This window comes from Arachis ipaensis, chromosome B10 (assembly GCF_059453495.1).
Source record: "Arachis ipaensis isolate K30076 ecotype BB chromosome B10, ASM5945349v1, whole genome shotgun sequence".
In the NCBI taxonomy this organism is placed as follows: Eukaryota; Viridiplantae; Streptophyta; class Magnoliopsida; order Fabales; family Fabaceae; genus Arachis; species Arachis ipaensis.
The window spans coordinates 79,225,116-79,237,586 of record NC_142435.1 but is presented as its reverse complement, the minus strand read 5'-3'; the positions used below and the strand labels follow the sequence as shown (position 1 = coordinate 79,237,586).

Below are 12,471 nucleotides of genomic sequence, written 5' to 3'. Positions count from 1 at the left end.
ATTGACCTTTTGTGGGGGGTAGAAACGTGCCAGAAACTTGCTTTCCACCTCATCCCATGTTGTTAGACTCCCCCTTGGGAATGATTCCAGCCACTTAGCTGCTTTGTCCCTAAGTGAAAATGGGAACAAAAGCAGTTTATAGGCATCTTCCTGGACTCCATTGGACTTCACAGTGTCACAAATTCTCAGGAATTTTGTGAGATGTTGGTTGGGATCTTCATTAGCACTTCCACCAAATGAACAATGATTCTCCACCAGTGATATTAGCTGTGGTTTGAGCTCGAAATTGTTGGCCTGAATGGGTGGTTTCTGGATGCTGCTACCACAATTCCCAGAGGTTGGGTTTATGTATGAACTAAGAACCCTCCTCTCAGGAATGGCATTGTTTCCATCAGCTCTCTCATGGTTGTGAACTTCTCTATCCATGTTGAGATCTAAAGCTTCCTCAAAATTGTCCTCAGATTCTCCTTCAGATTCCTCTTCTCCCACTACTCTCTTCCCTCTTGCTTCCCTTCTCAGTCTATGAAGGGTCCTCTCTGGTTCGGTATATGGAGGAGTTGATGTCTCTCCTCTCCTACCTGTCATACAAGAACACAGCACAGGCAACAACAAGTGAAATACTCTTGGTTAATGGAAGAGTATGGTTAGAGCAATTGAGGAATTAATTCAAACAGTTAGTGAGTCAGTGAGTTAGTTGCTTGAATTTAAAGGCATAAAGAAAGAAAGCATGTAACAGAGTGCAGAAATTAAAATTCGACAAGTAACTTGCACTGAATTAATCAAAACAAAAAAAAAATGCTCAATCTAGTTAACTTCCAATTGGAGAATTGTCAATCGAAAACCAATCCCCGGCAACGGCGCCATAGGCTTGATGCGCATAAACTAGTTATGCTACGATTTAGGAAATTGCACGATCGGCAAAATTCCTTCCGGCAAGTGCACCGGTTATCGTCAAGTAAAAACTCACAATAGAGTGAGGTCGAATCCCACAAGGATTGGTTGAGTGAGCAATTCGGATTAGAAGTGTGTTCTAGTTGAGCGGAATCAAGATTTAGATGAGAATTGCGGAATGTAAAATTGGCGGGAAAAGTAAATGACAAGAAATTGAAATGGCGGAATCTTAAATTGCATGAATTAAAGAGCAGAAACTAAATTGCTGAAATTAAAAGGGAATGGGGGTGATTGCAAGAATTGAGTTGCAGAATGTAAAGAGAAATTGGAAATCAGAAATGGGGAATTCATTGGGTGTTAGGAGATATTGAGATCTCCGAATCAAAACATGAATATCTCTTCCTCAACCAATGCGTTGATTAAATTTTGCTTGGCAATCTTATATGATTGGATCCCAATCCCTTGGCTCACCAATTCTCTCTAAAAATAAACAAATTCCCAATCCCTTGGTTTAAATGTTCATAAGAAGAGATGATGCTCGATCACTGATTATACCACACAGTTTCATGAACCACAATTTGGTAGGATTACATGTCACAATATCCATCCAAACCCCAATCCAATTCACTGTGAGAAAGCTTCTCTAGCATGAATCCTCCATTCCTTTCCCAAGGTTCCGAAGGATTCCAATTATGGGTAGTTTCTTTCCCAAGACAACTACCCAATGGAATTAGATCGAGAAGCTTTCTAACAAAATTCAAGAGAAAAGATTGAAGAAGAAGATAAACTATTATTGATTCATTGAATTACAATAGAGCTCCCTAACCCAATGAAAGGGGTTTAGTGAGTCATAGCTCTGAATTCAATTACAAAACTAAAAGAAAATGATCCAAAGTTCTCCCCAGTCCCCTTCTAACTTAAATTCTATCCTATTTATACACTTTCTATATTGAGCTTCTGTTGTGTTTCTTGGGCTTTGAGGCCTCTCCCTGCTTTCCTTTTGCTTTGGGTTTATGATCCATAATCTTGATGAGGCTGCTGATCCAAATTCTGTAACATTCATTGAGCCAACTTAGTGATAATCAAATAATGACACATGACTCAACAAATTGAAATTTCAGACTCATCAATCCTTCAGGCCCAATCCCATAAACCATGATATTCAATTGGGTTTCATACCAGAATAAGTTTAAGTTAATGTTTGTGCTCAAATACTAACTTAAACCACAATATTTTTGGTCCAGAAACCTTTTCCAAGAGTGGCGTTTAAGTTGCAGTTTAAGCTTAAACTGCAGCTTAAACGCCAGACACTTCCAGTGAGGCTTTTTTGTAGAAGCACGTTTAAGCTTCAGTTTAAGGTTAAACTGAAGCTTAAACGTGGAAATGGAAGAAGGCAGCCCTGGAGAGTCATGTAGTCGAACACGTTTAAGCTTCAGTTTAAGGTTAAACTGAAGCTTAAACGTGGATATAGGAAGGGCAGCCCTGGAGGTCGAACACGTTTAACCTCCAGTTTAAGGTTAAACTGGAGGTTAAACGTGGAAATGGAAGGAGGCATCCTGGAGGTCGAACACGTTTAACCTCCAGTTTAAGGTTAAACTGGAGGTTAAACGTGGAAGCTTAGAAGGGTAGCCCTGGAGGTGTCGAACACGTTTAAGCTCCAGTTTGAGGTCAAACTGGAGCTTAAACGTGGAAATGGAGAGAGCAACCCTGGAGTAGAAAACTTGGTCGAACACGTTTAAGCTCCAGTTTGAGGTCAAACTGGAGCTTAAACGTGGAAATGGCTCCCTGGTGCTTTTCCCATTCTGGCGTTTAACCTCCAGTTTAAGGTTAAACTGGAGGTTAAACGTGGAACTCCTTCCTGAGTGGCATTATCATTCTGGCGTTTAACCTCCAGTTTGAGGTCAAACTGGAGGTTAAACGTGGAATGCTTCTTTGGTGAGACTTTTCATTCTGGCGTTTAACCTCCAGTTTAAGGTTAAACTGGAGGTTAAACTTCAATTCCAGCATTTCTTAGCCTTCATGATTCTGGCGTTTAAGCTCCAGTTTAGGCTTAAACTGGAACTTAAACTCCACATGTGATATTCAAGCTTCCTTTATTGATTTTGTTGCTTCCTTGCTTAGCCTCTTCTTCCCTGAAATCATCCAAACAAATGCATCAAAGTCTTGCAAAATTTCATGAGAAATCTTCCATTCATAGCATTCAAGTAATATAACTAAAACTCATGGAATTTGCATCAAAATCATATTGTTTGGATGGTTCATTGCTTTGTTATTCTTTTAACCATTATTGGTTACTTTAAGCTCAAGAAAATGCATAAAACAACTAAAATTAACAGAAAAATGCTAGTGAAACTAGCCTAAGATGCCTTGGCATCACCCTGGCAACGGCGCCAAAAACTTGGTATGCGAAATTGTGATCATCAACAATGGCGCCAAAGACTTGGAGCTCTCAAACGTGAATCACACTTTGTCACAATTCCGCACAACTAACCAGCAAGTGCACTGGGTCGTCCAAGTAATAAACCTTACGTGAGTAAGGGTCGATCCCACGGAGATTGTCGGCTTGAAGCAAGCTATGGTCATCTTGTAAATCTCAGTCAGGCGGATTCAAATGGTTATGGAGTTTAAGGTGATGAAAATAAACATAAAATAAAGATAAAGATATTTATGTAATTCATTGGTGGATTTCAGATAAGCGTATGAAGATGCTTTGTTCCCCTTGAACCTCTGCTTTCCTATTGCCTTCTTCCAATCATTCATACTCCTTTCCATGGCAAGCTTTATGTTGGGCATCACCGTTGTCAATGGCTACATCCCATCCTCTCAGTGAAAATGGTCCTGATGCTCTGTCACAACATCGGCTAATCAGCTGTCGGTTCTCGATCATGTCGGAATAGGATCCATTGATCCTTTTGCGTCTGTCACACGCCCCACAATCGCGAGTTTGAAGCTCGTCACAGTCATCCCTTCCCAGATCCTACTCGGAATACCACAGACAAGGTTTAGACTTTCCGGATCTCAGGAATGGCCGCCAATAATTCTAGCCTATACCACGAAGGTTCCAATCTTAGATTAGAAACCCAAGAAATATGCATTCAAGCTTGTTTGCATGTAGAACGGAAGTGGTTGTCAGTCACGTGTTCATAGGTGAGAATGATGATGAGTGTCATGGATCATCACATTCATCAAGTTGAAGAACGAATGAATATCTTGGAGAAGAAATAGACTTGAGTTGAATAGAAAAACAATAGTACTTGTATTAATTCATGAAGAACAGCAGAGCTCCACACCTTAATCTATGGTGTGTAGAAACTCCACCGTTGAAAATACATAAGAACAAGAGGGTCTAGGCATGGCCGTGAGGCCAGCCCCAAACGTGAAAAGGTCTATCAAAGTCTGAGTCAAAGTATGAAAATACAATAGCAAATGGTCCTATTTATAGAAAACTAGTAGCCTAGGGTTACAGAAATAGGTAATTAATGCATAAATCTTCTTCCGGGCCCACTTGGTGTGTGCATGGGCTGAGCATTGAAGCATTTTCGTGTAGAGACTTTTCTTGGAGTTAAACGCCAGCTTTTGTGCCAATTTTGGAGTTAAACGCCAGAATTCTTGAGCTGACTTGGAACGCCTATTTGGGCCATCAAATCTTGGGCAAAGTATGGACTATTATATATTGCTGGAAAGCTTAGGATGTCTACTTTCCAATGCAATTGAGAGCGTGCCAATTGAGCTTCTGTAGCTCCAGAAAATTCACTTTGAGTGAAGGGAGGTCAGAATCCAACAGCATCTGCAGTCCTTTTTCAGCCTCTGAATCAGATTTTTGCTCAGGTCCCTCAATTTCAGCCAGAAAATACCTGAAATCACAGAAAAACATAAAAACTCATAGTAAAGTCTAGAATTGTGATTTTTATTTAAAAACTAATAAAAATATAATAAAAACTAACAAAAATATATTAAAAACATACTAAAAACAATGCCAAAAAGCGTATAAATTATCCGCTCATCTCCTACCCAAAAGAAATGAGATGCCACAGAATTTCTTTTTAGAGCTGGAACTGTTTGACGTATGGGAAATCGATTTTATGGGACCATTCCCAAGCTCATATTCAAACAAGTATATCTTGGTAGCAGTGGATTACGTTTCCAAGTGGGTAGAGGCTGTTGCAACCCCAACAAACGATAACAAGGTGGTCATAAACTTCCTCAGAAAGAATATCTTTAGCCGGTTCAGAGTCCCACGAGCGCTCATCAGTGATGGAGGAAGCCATTTCTGTAACAGACCACTAGAAGCTCTTCTCCTGCGATATGGGGTGAAACATAAAGTCACCACACCTTACCACCCCCAAACAAGTGGGCAAACCGAGATATCTAACAGAGAGTTAAAAAGGATTCTGGAGAAGACTGTAGGAGCATCAAGAAAAGACTGGGCAAAAAAGCTAGATGATGCTCTTTGGGCATACAGAACGGCATTCAAAACACCTCTTGGAATGTCCCCACACCAACTGGTATATGGAAAAGCCTGTCATTTACCACTGGAGCTGGAACATAAAGCCCTCTGGGCTCTCAAGTTACTAAATTTTGATAGCATTGCTGCTGGTGAAAAAAGAGTCTTGCAGCTGCAAGAAATGGAGGAGTTCGGATCTCAAGCCTATTAAAATACCAAAATCTATAAAGAAAAGGCAAAGAGAAGACATGACCTCAATTTGACACCCAGGAGCTTCGAAAAAGGACAGCAAGTGCTTCTCTACAACTCCAAATTGCGACTTTTTCCGGGAAAACTCAAGTCAAGGTGGTCAGGACCCTTTCTTGTCACAAAAGTCTCACCATATGGACACATAGAAATCATGGAGGAAAGTTCGAAGAGGACTTTCACTGTGAACAGACAAAGGCTCAAGCACTACATGGGAAACATAGGGAAAACCCCAAAATGAAGTATCATCTCAATTAATGGAGGAATCGTCAAGCTAGCGACGCTAAAAGAGCGCTTCGTTGGGAGGCAACCCAACCTAAGGTAGTTCCTTTTCATTGTCATTTCAATAAAAATCACAAGTAGTTTCCCTTGTATCGTGAGGAGCTAAGTTTGGTGTTACACACCAAAACAATACAAGAGTGAATGTGTAATTCTAAGTTTGGTGTTCCACCAAAGATTTCAGTTAGAATCACACTACACTCCTTCAATGGCAAATTTCTAGCTCCAACCAATCAGGGAAACCACTTAACAGTAGTTTAGTTTCTAGTTCATAGTTATTTCGTTAATAACAACACATAAGGTTCTCCGCATGTATTCAATCTGTGATACTAGGCAAGGAACTAAGTTTGGTGTGCACACACCAAACTTAGTTCAGAAATTCACAATGCATACATGCATGCTAACTATTTCTCAAGTGCTTTGGGAACAAGCAACTTCCAACAACTTTGCAGGAATCTTCTGGAGAAATGGTGCACTATCATCCAAGGAGGTGAAGAAGGATGCAAAAACTATGGATGATGACAAAGGGATAGCTAGAAGCCACCACCCGAAGGTTGTATTATTACTTGACTCCATATACTTGGAATGCAAAAAATTGGAAGTCCGAATGTGCCCTTGATTTGTAGTTTAAATCATTCGAATTTAATGCCTATTTTCCTTGCGTTTGTCACGTGTGTACTGGTCCAAGTCAACTGCTGCATCTTCACCTTGCTTACTTGTATGGTTGTCCTTTTGAATCAAATAAAAAGAGAATGTATGCTATGAAAGACCAGAGTGAGGTTCATATTGTGGAGTAAGTTCCTAAGTTTGTGGTGTGGTAATAGATTAGCTAAGTTGGTTCACCAACAACGTAGGAAGGCAACTATCAGTCCGGAAGTCATATGCTTGAAACACACCCCATGAGACCAGCTAAATAACAAGATCCTAATAAGAAAAAGGAAAAGAGCAATAAGAGTTGAAAAAGAAAGAAAAGTAATAAGAAATAAGGCTAGGCACCAAGGGCTTGAATCTTGAGGGATGTGTCTGTGGTGCTCTTGTACCAAGGATCTGCTTGGATGAATAAGTTCTTAGGAGTGATTCATCACTTGGTAATTTGGGTTAACTAACCCGGGATTATCAACTGAAAATCCACTATCAAGAACAACCTTGCTACAGAACATTTAGTAACCCAAAGAGGTGCTGGACACCAAGGCCTCAAGGAAAGAAAATAACAAACCATGTGCCTGTGGTGTGCATGTATGGGGGAGAGAGACTTGAGGGAGTAAGTCCTTAGGGGTGTTTCAACACCTAGCACCTTGAACCAACTGGTTTGGGAGTGTTGGCTGAAAGCTTATTTTAAAAAGTCGCCCCCTCACAGAACACTTAGCCTAAGGATGCAATAAACCTTGAAAAGACAAAGGGGTCAATAAATAAAAGTCTCAAAGGGTGGAATTAAGTAAGTATTCCAGGGCATGATAAAGGTCTGAAAGCCAGTAAAGGAATGAACCTAAGTTGCTATGCATGAAACCCCATAAAACCAAGGACATGACTTCCACAATAATGATTCATTCCTCTTGTCATTTCATTCATCATTCTCATGTTCCAGTACTTGCTTAGGGAAAAGCAAGCTTTAAATTTGGTGTTGTGATGCCAGGGCATTTTGGCCAGTTTCACTGACCTTTTCTTTATTGTTTTAGGGTAGTTTCATGCATTTTCTTAGGAAATAAGCAAATTTTGGGTAGAATTTCACTTACATCTTGATTCAGGCAAACATTGTGAATTTTATATGATTTCATGAGAATTATGCATGAATTTAATGACAAATTGGATGATGCATGACTCATAACTTGGATTAGAGCTTTAATGCACTTTATTTGCTTAATTTCAGGACATAGGAAGCAAGAAAAAGCCACGTTAGTCTAACTAACGTGACCACTAACGTGGAATGGGAGCTAGCTTGCAACGTTAATGAGAAAAGTGATCGCCAATAACGTCTTCGAAACCATCATAGCCCATGTTAATTACCACGTTAACTACATTAACTTGGTAGTTAACATGGAGGAAGAGGAAGCTCCAAGCGTTAGTGGTAAAAGTGAATGCCACTAACGCTCCATAAGGGCAATTGGCCACGTTAAGAGTCACGTTAACTCAGTTAATGTGAACTCTAACGTGGAAGAGGAAGACAATGCCAACGTTAGTGACACTCACCTTTGTCACTAACGTTGGACTAAGCCCATATTGGCTACGTTAAGAGCGACGTTAACTTAGTTAACGTGAACTCTAACGTGGAAGGAGCAAGGATGAGCCAACATTAGTGACACTCACCTTTGTCACTAACGTTGGAGATGGCAATCAACACCACGTTAGTGGTCACGTTAATGTAATTAACGTGAGGCACTAACGTGGGAAAGAGGCGTTTGGGAGCGTTAGTGAAAAAGGTAGGTGTCATTAACGCTCTCGAAGATTTGGCAAGCCTACGTTAAAGGTCACGTTAACTATACTAACGTGAACTCTAACGTTAGGAGAAAGGGGTACTCTCAACGTTATTGGGAAAGGTAAACCCCAGTAACGTTTGCGAAGGGCCAAGAGGCAACGTTAGTGGTCACATTAGTGCCACTAACATTGAAGTTAACGTGGACCATTTTGGGTTAGGAATGTTAGTGAAAAAGGTGATTGTCACTAACGTTCTCGACCCCACATTTTCACTTAACGTTAACACCACTAATGCCCTAAGCTAAAGTCCATGCCTACTGCACACTTTCTCTGCAAGTGAAGCTGAGCCCATTAAAGATGATAACTGCTTCAACTCAAGATGCAAAGGCCCATATCCAAGACTTGAAGAGCCAACTAGAAGATCAGAAGAGTAGAATAAATAGGAGTAGTTTTGAACTAGAAAAGAGCTTTTGGGCTGAGAGGACTACTCTCTGTATAATTTTACTTTCTCTGTAACTTCTAGTTTTACTTTTCAGAATGCATTCTCCATCTTTATTTTCCATTCCCGGAGCCATGAACAACTAAACCCCTTTCATTGGGTTAGGGAGCTCTGTTGTAATTTGATGGATCAATAATAATTTTCATTATTCTTCTTCTTTCTTTTCTCTTGATTTTACTAGAAAGCTTTCAATCTTCATCCAATTGGGTAGTTGTCTTGGAAAAGAAGCTATTCATACTTGGATCTCTTTAGAACCATGGAAGAGGAATGAAGAGATCATGCTAGAAATGCTTTCTCATGTTGGACCAAATTGGGGTCTGGATGGATATAGTGACATATAATCCTACCAACACTTTGATTTGGAAATACATGTGGTATAATCAGTGACCATACTTCATCTCTTCTCATGAGCAATTGGACCAAGGAATTGGCTATTGATCAAGATTTGAGAGATTGAATTACCAAGGAATTGGAGTTCAATCACTTAAGATTGCCAAGGAGATCAATGAATGCATTGATTGAGGAAGAGATGAAAATGAACTTTATCCAGAGAATGCAACATCTCCTAAGCCCAATGAATCCCCCATTTCTGATCTTACCCATTCTCTTTAATTTCTGCAATTTACTTTCATGCTAAATTCCCCATTCCCCATTTAAGATTCTGCAATTTACTTTCCTCATTTATATTCAGCTCTTTATTCCCAGCATTTACATTTTCTGCTATTTACTTTCCGCCATTTAATTTCCTGCAACTCTCACATCAAATTCTGCTTAGCTCAACTAGAACATTCCTTTAATTAAAGTTAATTGACCAATCAATCCCTGTGGGATTCGACCTCACTCTATTGTGAGTTTCACTTGACGATAATTTGGTATACTTGCCGAGGGAAATTTGTTGAGAGACAAGTTTCCGTGCATCAAGTTTATGGCGCTGTTGTCGGGGATTGATTTTGCATCAACAATGATTAAATTGGTGGATAACTAGATTGAGCATTTTTTTTTTATTTTGTTTGATTTCATTTGAGTAATTCACTTTTAGTTTAGCTGTTTTCTTCCTTTTCCCCTACCCTTTTCTTAGTTGTTTACAATTCAGTTCACTAACCCACTAACTGTTTGATATATTGCATCACTCACACTAACAGCATTTTTAACAAGAATACTCTCTGCATCTACCCCCTTCTTACTTATGCCTTGTTGGTTGTATGACAGGTAGAAGAAGCGGGGCTTCAACTTCCTTTGATTCTGAACCTGAGAGGACCTTCCTTAGATTAAGAAGGGAAGCAAGAGGAAAGAGAGTAGTTGGTACGGAGGAAGAAGAGGAGTATTTTGAACCAGACATGGATGAGAATATGGAGAACCATCATGAAGAAGAGGCTCACAACCATGGCAGAGAAGGCCCAGTGCATCATGCTGGGCAAGAGAGAAGAGTTCTGGGATCTTACATCAATCCAAACCTAGGAAACTGTGGAAGTAGCATCCAAAAGCCAACCATACATGCCAACAACTTTGAACTAAAGCCATAGCTCATCACCCTTGTTCAGAACAACTGTTCATTCAGAGGAAGTGTTCAAGAAGATCCCAATCAACATCTAACCATCTTCCTAATGATATGTGATACTGTGAAGTCTAATGGTGTTCATCCTGACACCTATAGACTGCTTCTATTCCCCTTCTCACTCAAGGATAAGGCATTTAAATGGCTGGAATCCTTCCCGAAGGAGAGCTTAACAACCTGAGAAGATGTGGTGAACAAATTCTTGGCGAGATTCTATCCTCCTCAAAGAATCAACAGGTTGAGAGCTGAGGTTCAAACCTTCAGGCAACAAGATGGTGAGACTCTATATGAAGCATGGGAGAGGTTTAAGGATCTGACAAGAAGGTGCCCACCAGATATGTTCAATGAATGGGTGCAGTTACACATTTTCTATGAAGGTCTTTCTTATGAATCAAAGAAGGCAGTAGACCACTCATCCGGGAGATCTCTGAACAAGAAGAAGACCATTGAAGAAGCCATAGATGTCATTGAGACTGTAGCTGAGAATGACTACTTCTATGCTTCTGAAAGGGGCAATACTAGAGGAGTAATGGAGCTAAACAATGTGGATGCACTGCTAGCTCAAAACAATATGATCACCAAGTAGCTGGCTGACCTTACCAAGAAGATGGAGAGGAGTCAAGAAGCAGTAATCACCACCTCAACAGCAGCTCAAGAAGGAGTGAATGAAGAAGCAGAGGGTGATCAAGAACAAGCCAACTACATTGGAAATCCACCTAGGCAGAACCATGACCCATACTCCAAGACTTAAAATCCTGGTTGGAGGAACTACCCAAACTTTGGGTGGGGAAATCAACAAGACCAAGGCCAAGATTAGAGACGCCACAACCCCAACAACAATGCAGCTCACCAACATTTCACACAGAGATCATATCAACACCCACCAAACAACACACCTCAACATCCATACCAAAGCCAAAATGGCCCTTCTCATCACTCCAACTCTAACTCACCATCATTCGAGGACAGGCTCTCAAGGATTGAGAACTTACTTGAAGTCATATGTAAGGAGGTCCAGGACAGTAAAGTGTTCCAAGAGGAAGTGCAGTCCAATATGCAGAATCAAGATACTGCCATCAAAAAACTTGAGACACAAATTGGCTACCTATTCAAGCAAATTCCCAGCCATAACCTGTGCAGCAACACCAACCCAAACCCAAGAGAGGAATGTCAGGCCATCACCCTCAGAAGTGGGAAAGAATTGAATTCACAAGAGAAGAACTCAGATGAAAGGAAAGAGGAGCGAGATGAAGTCCAAATTCCCATTCCCAGTTCACAACAAAAAGGAGAAATGCTGAAGCCAGATGTCCCAAAGGCTCCATACCCTCAGTAATTAAAGAAGAGGGGGGACGACAACCAGTTCTTAAGATTTTTGGAAATCTTCAAGAAACTACAAATCAACATATCCTTTGCTGAAGCAATAGAGCAAATGCCGCTCTATGCCAAGTTTTTAAAGGAATTAATGACTAAGAAGAGAAGCTGGAAGAGCAATGAGACTGTGATACTCACCCAAGAATGTAGTGCCATCATTCAGCACAAACTACCCCAGAAATTGAAGGATCCTGGGAGTTTCCAGATCCCTTGTATTATAGGGGAAATCACAGTGGAAAAGGCTCTGTGTGACTTAGGAGCCAGCATAAATCTGATGTCAGTAGCTATGATGAGAAAAATGAGGATTGAGGAGGCTAAGCCAACAAAAATGGCCCTACAACTGGCAGACCGATCGTTCAAGTTTCCTCATGGCATAGTAGAAGATTTGCTGGTAAAGGTAGGAGATTTCATCTTCCCAACAGACTTTGTAGTGCTGGACATGCAGGAGGAAGTCAAGGCCTCCATCATCCTTGGAAGACCGTTCTTGGCCACTGTGGAGATGTCATTGACGTTCAAAAAGGTGAACTCACCCTGATATTACACAATGAAAAGATGACATTCAATGTATTCAAGGCCATGAGTTACCCACCAGAACAATTGGGAGAATGTATGAGGTTGGATTCACTGGAAGATGCAATACAGGAGATTTTTGAAGAGGAAGAACTTGAAGGGTTAACAGAGGAGGAATCAACATCTAGTGAAGAGGCTGCAACAGCTGAGATTCATGTACAGGGTACACCAAGAAAAGAGAATGAAAAGATAGAAGCACCCAAA

The 12,471-nt window shown here is 40.6% G+C and overlaps 1 non-coding gene across 1 annotated transcript; it reads right to left on the bottom strand.

The window, feature by feature from the left end:
- Positions 1-10,561: 10,561 nt before the first annotated feature.
- Positions 10,562-10,668, bottom strand: LOC148580551 (small nucleolar RNA R71). The gene has a single exon (XR_015895596.1). It is a non-coding gene; the product is annotated as a small nucleolar RNA R71 (small nucleolar RNA).
- Between the last annotated feature and the right edge of the window lie 1,803 nt (positions 10,669-12,471).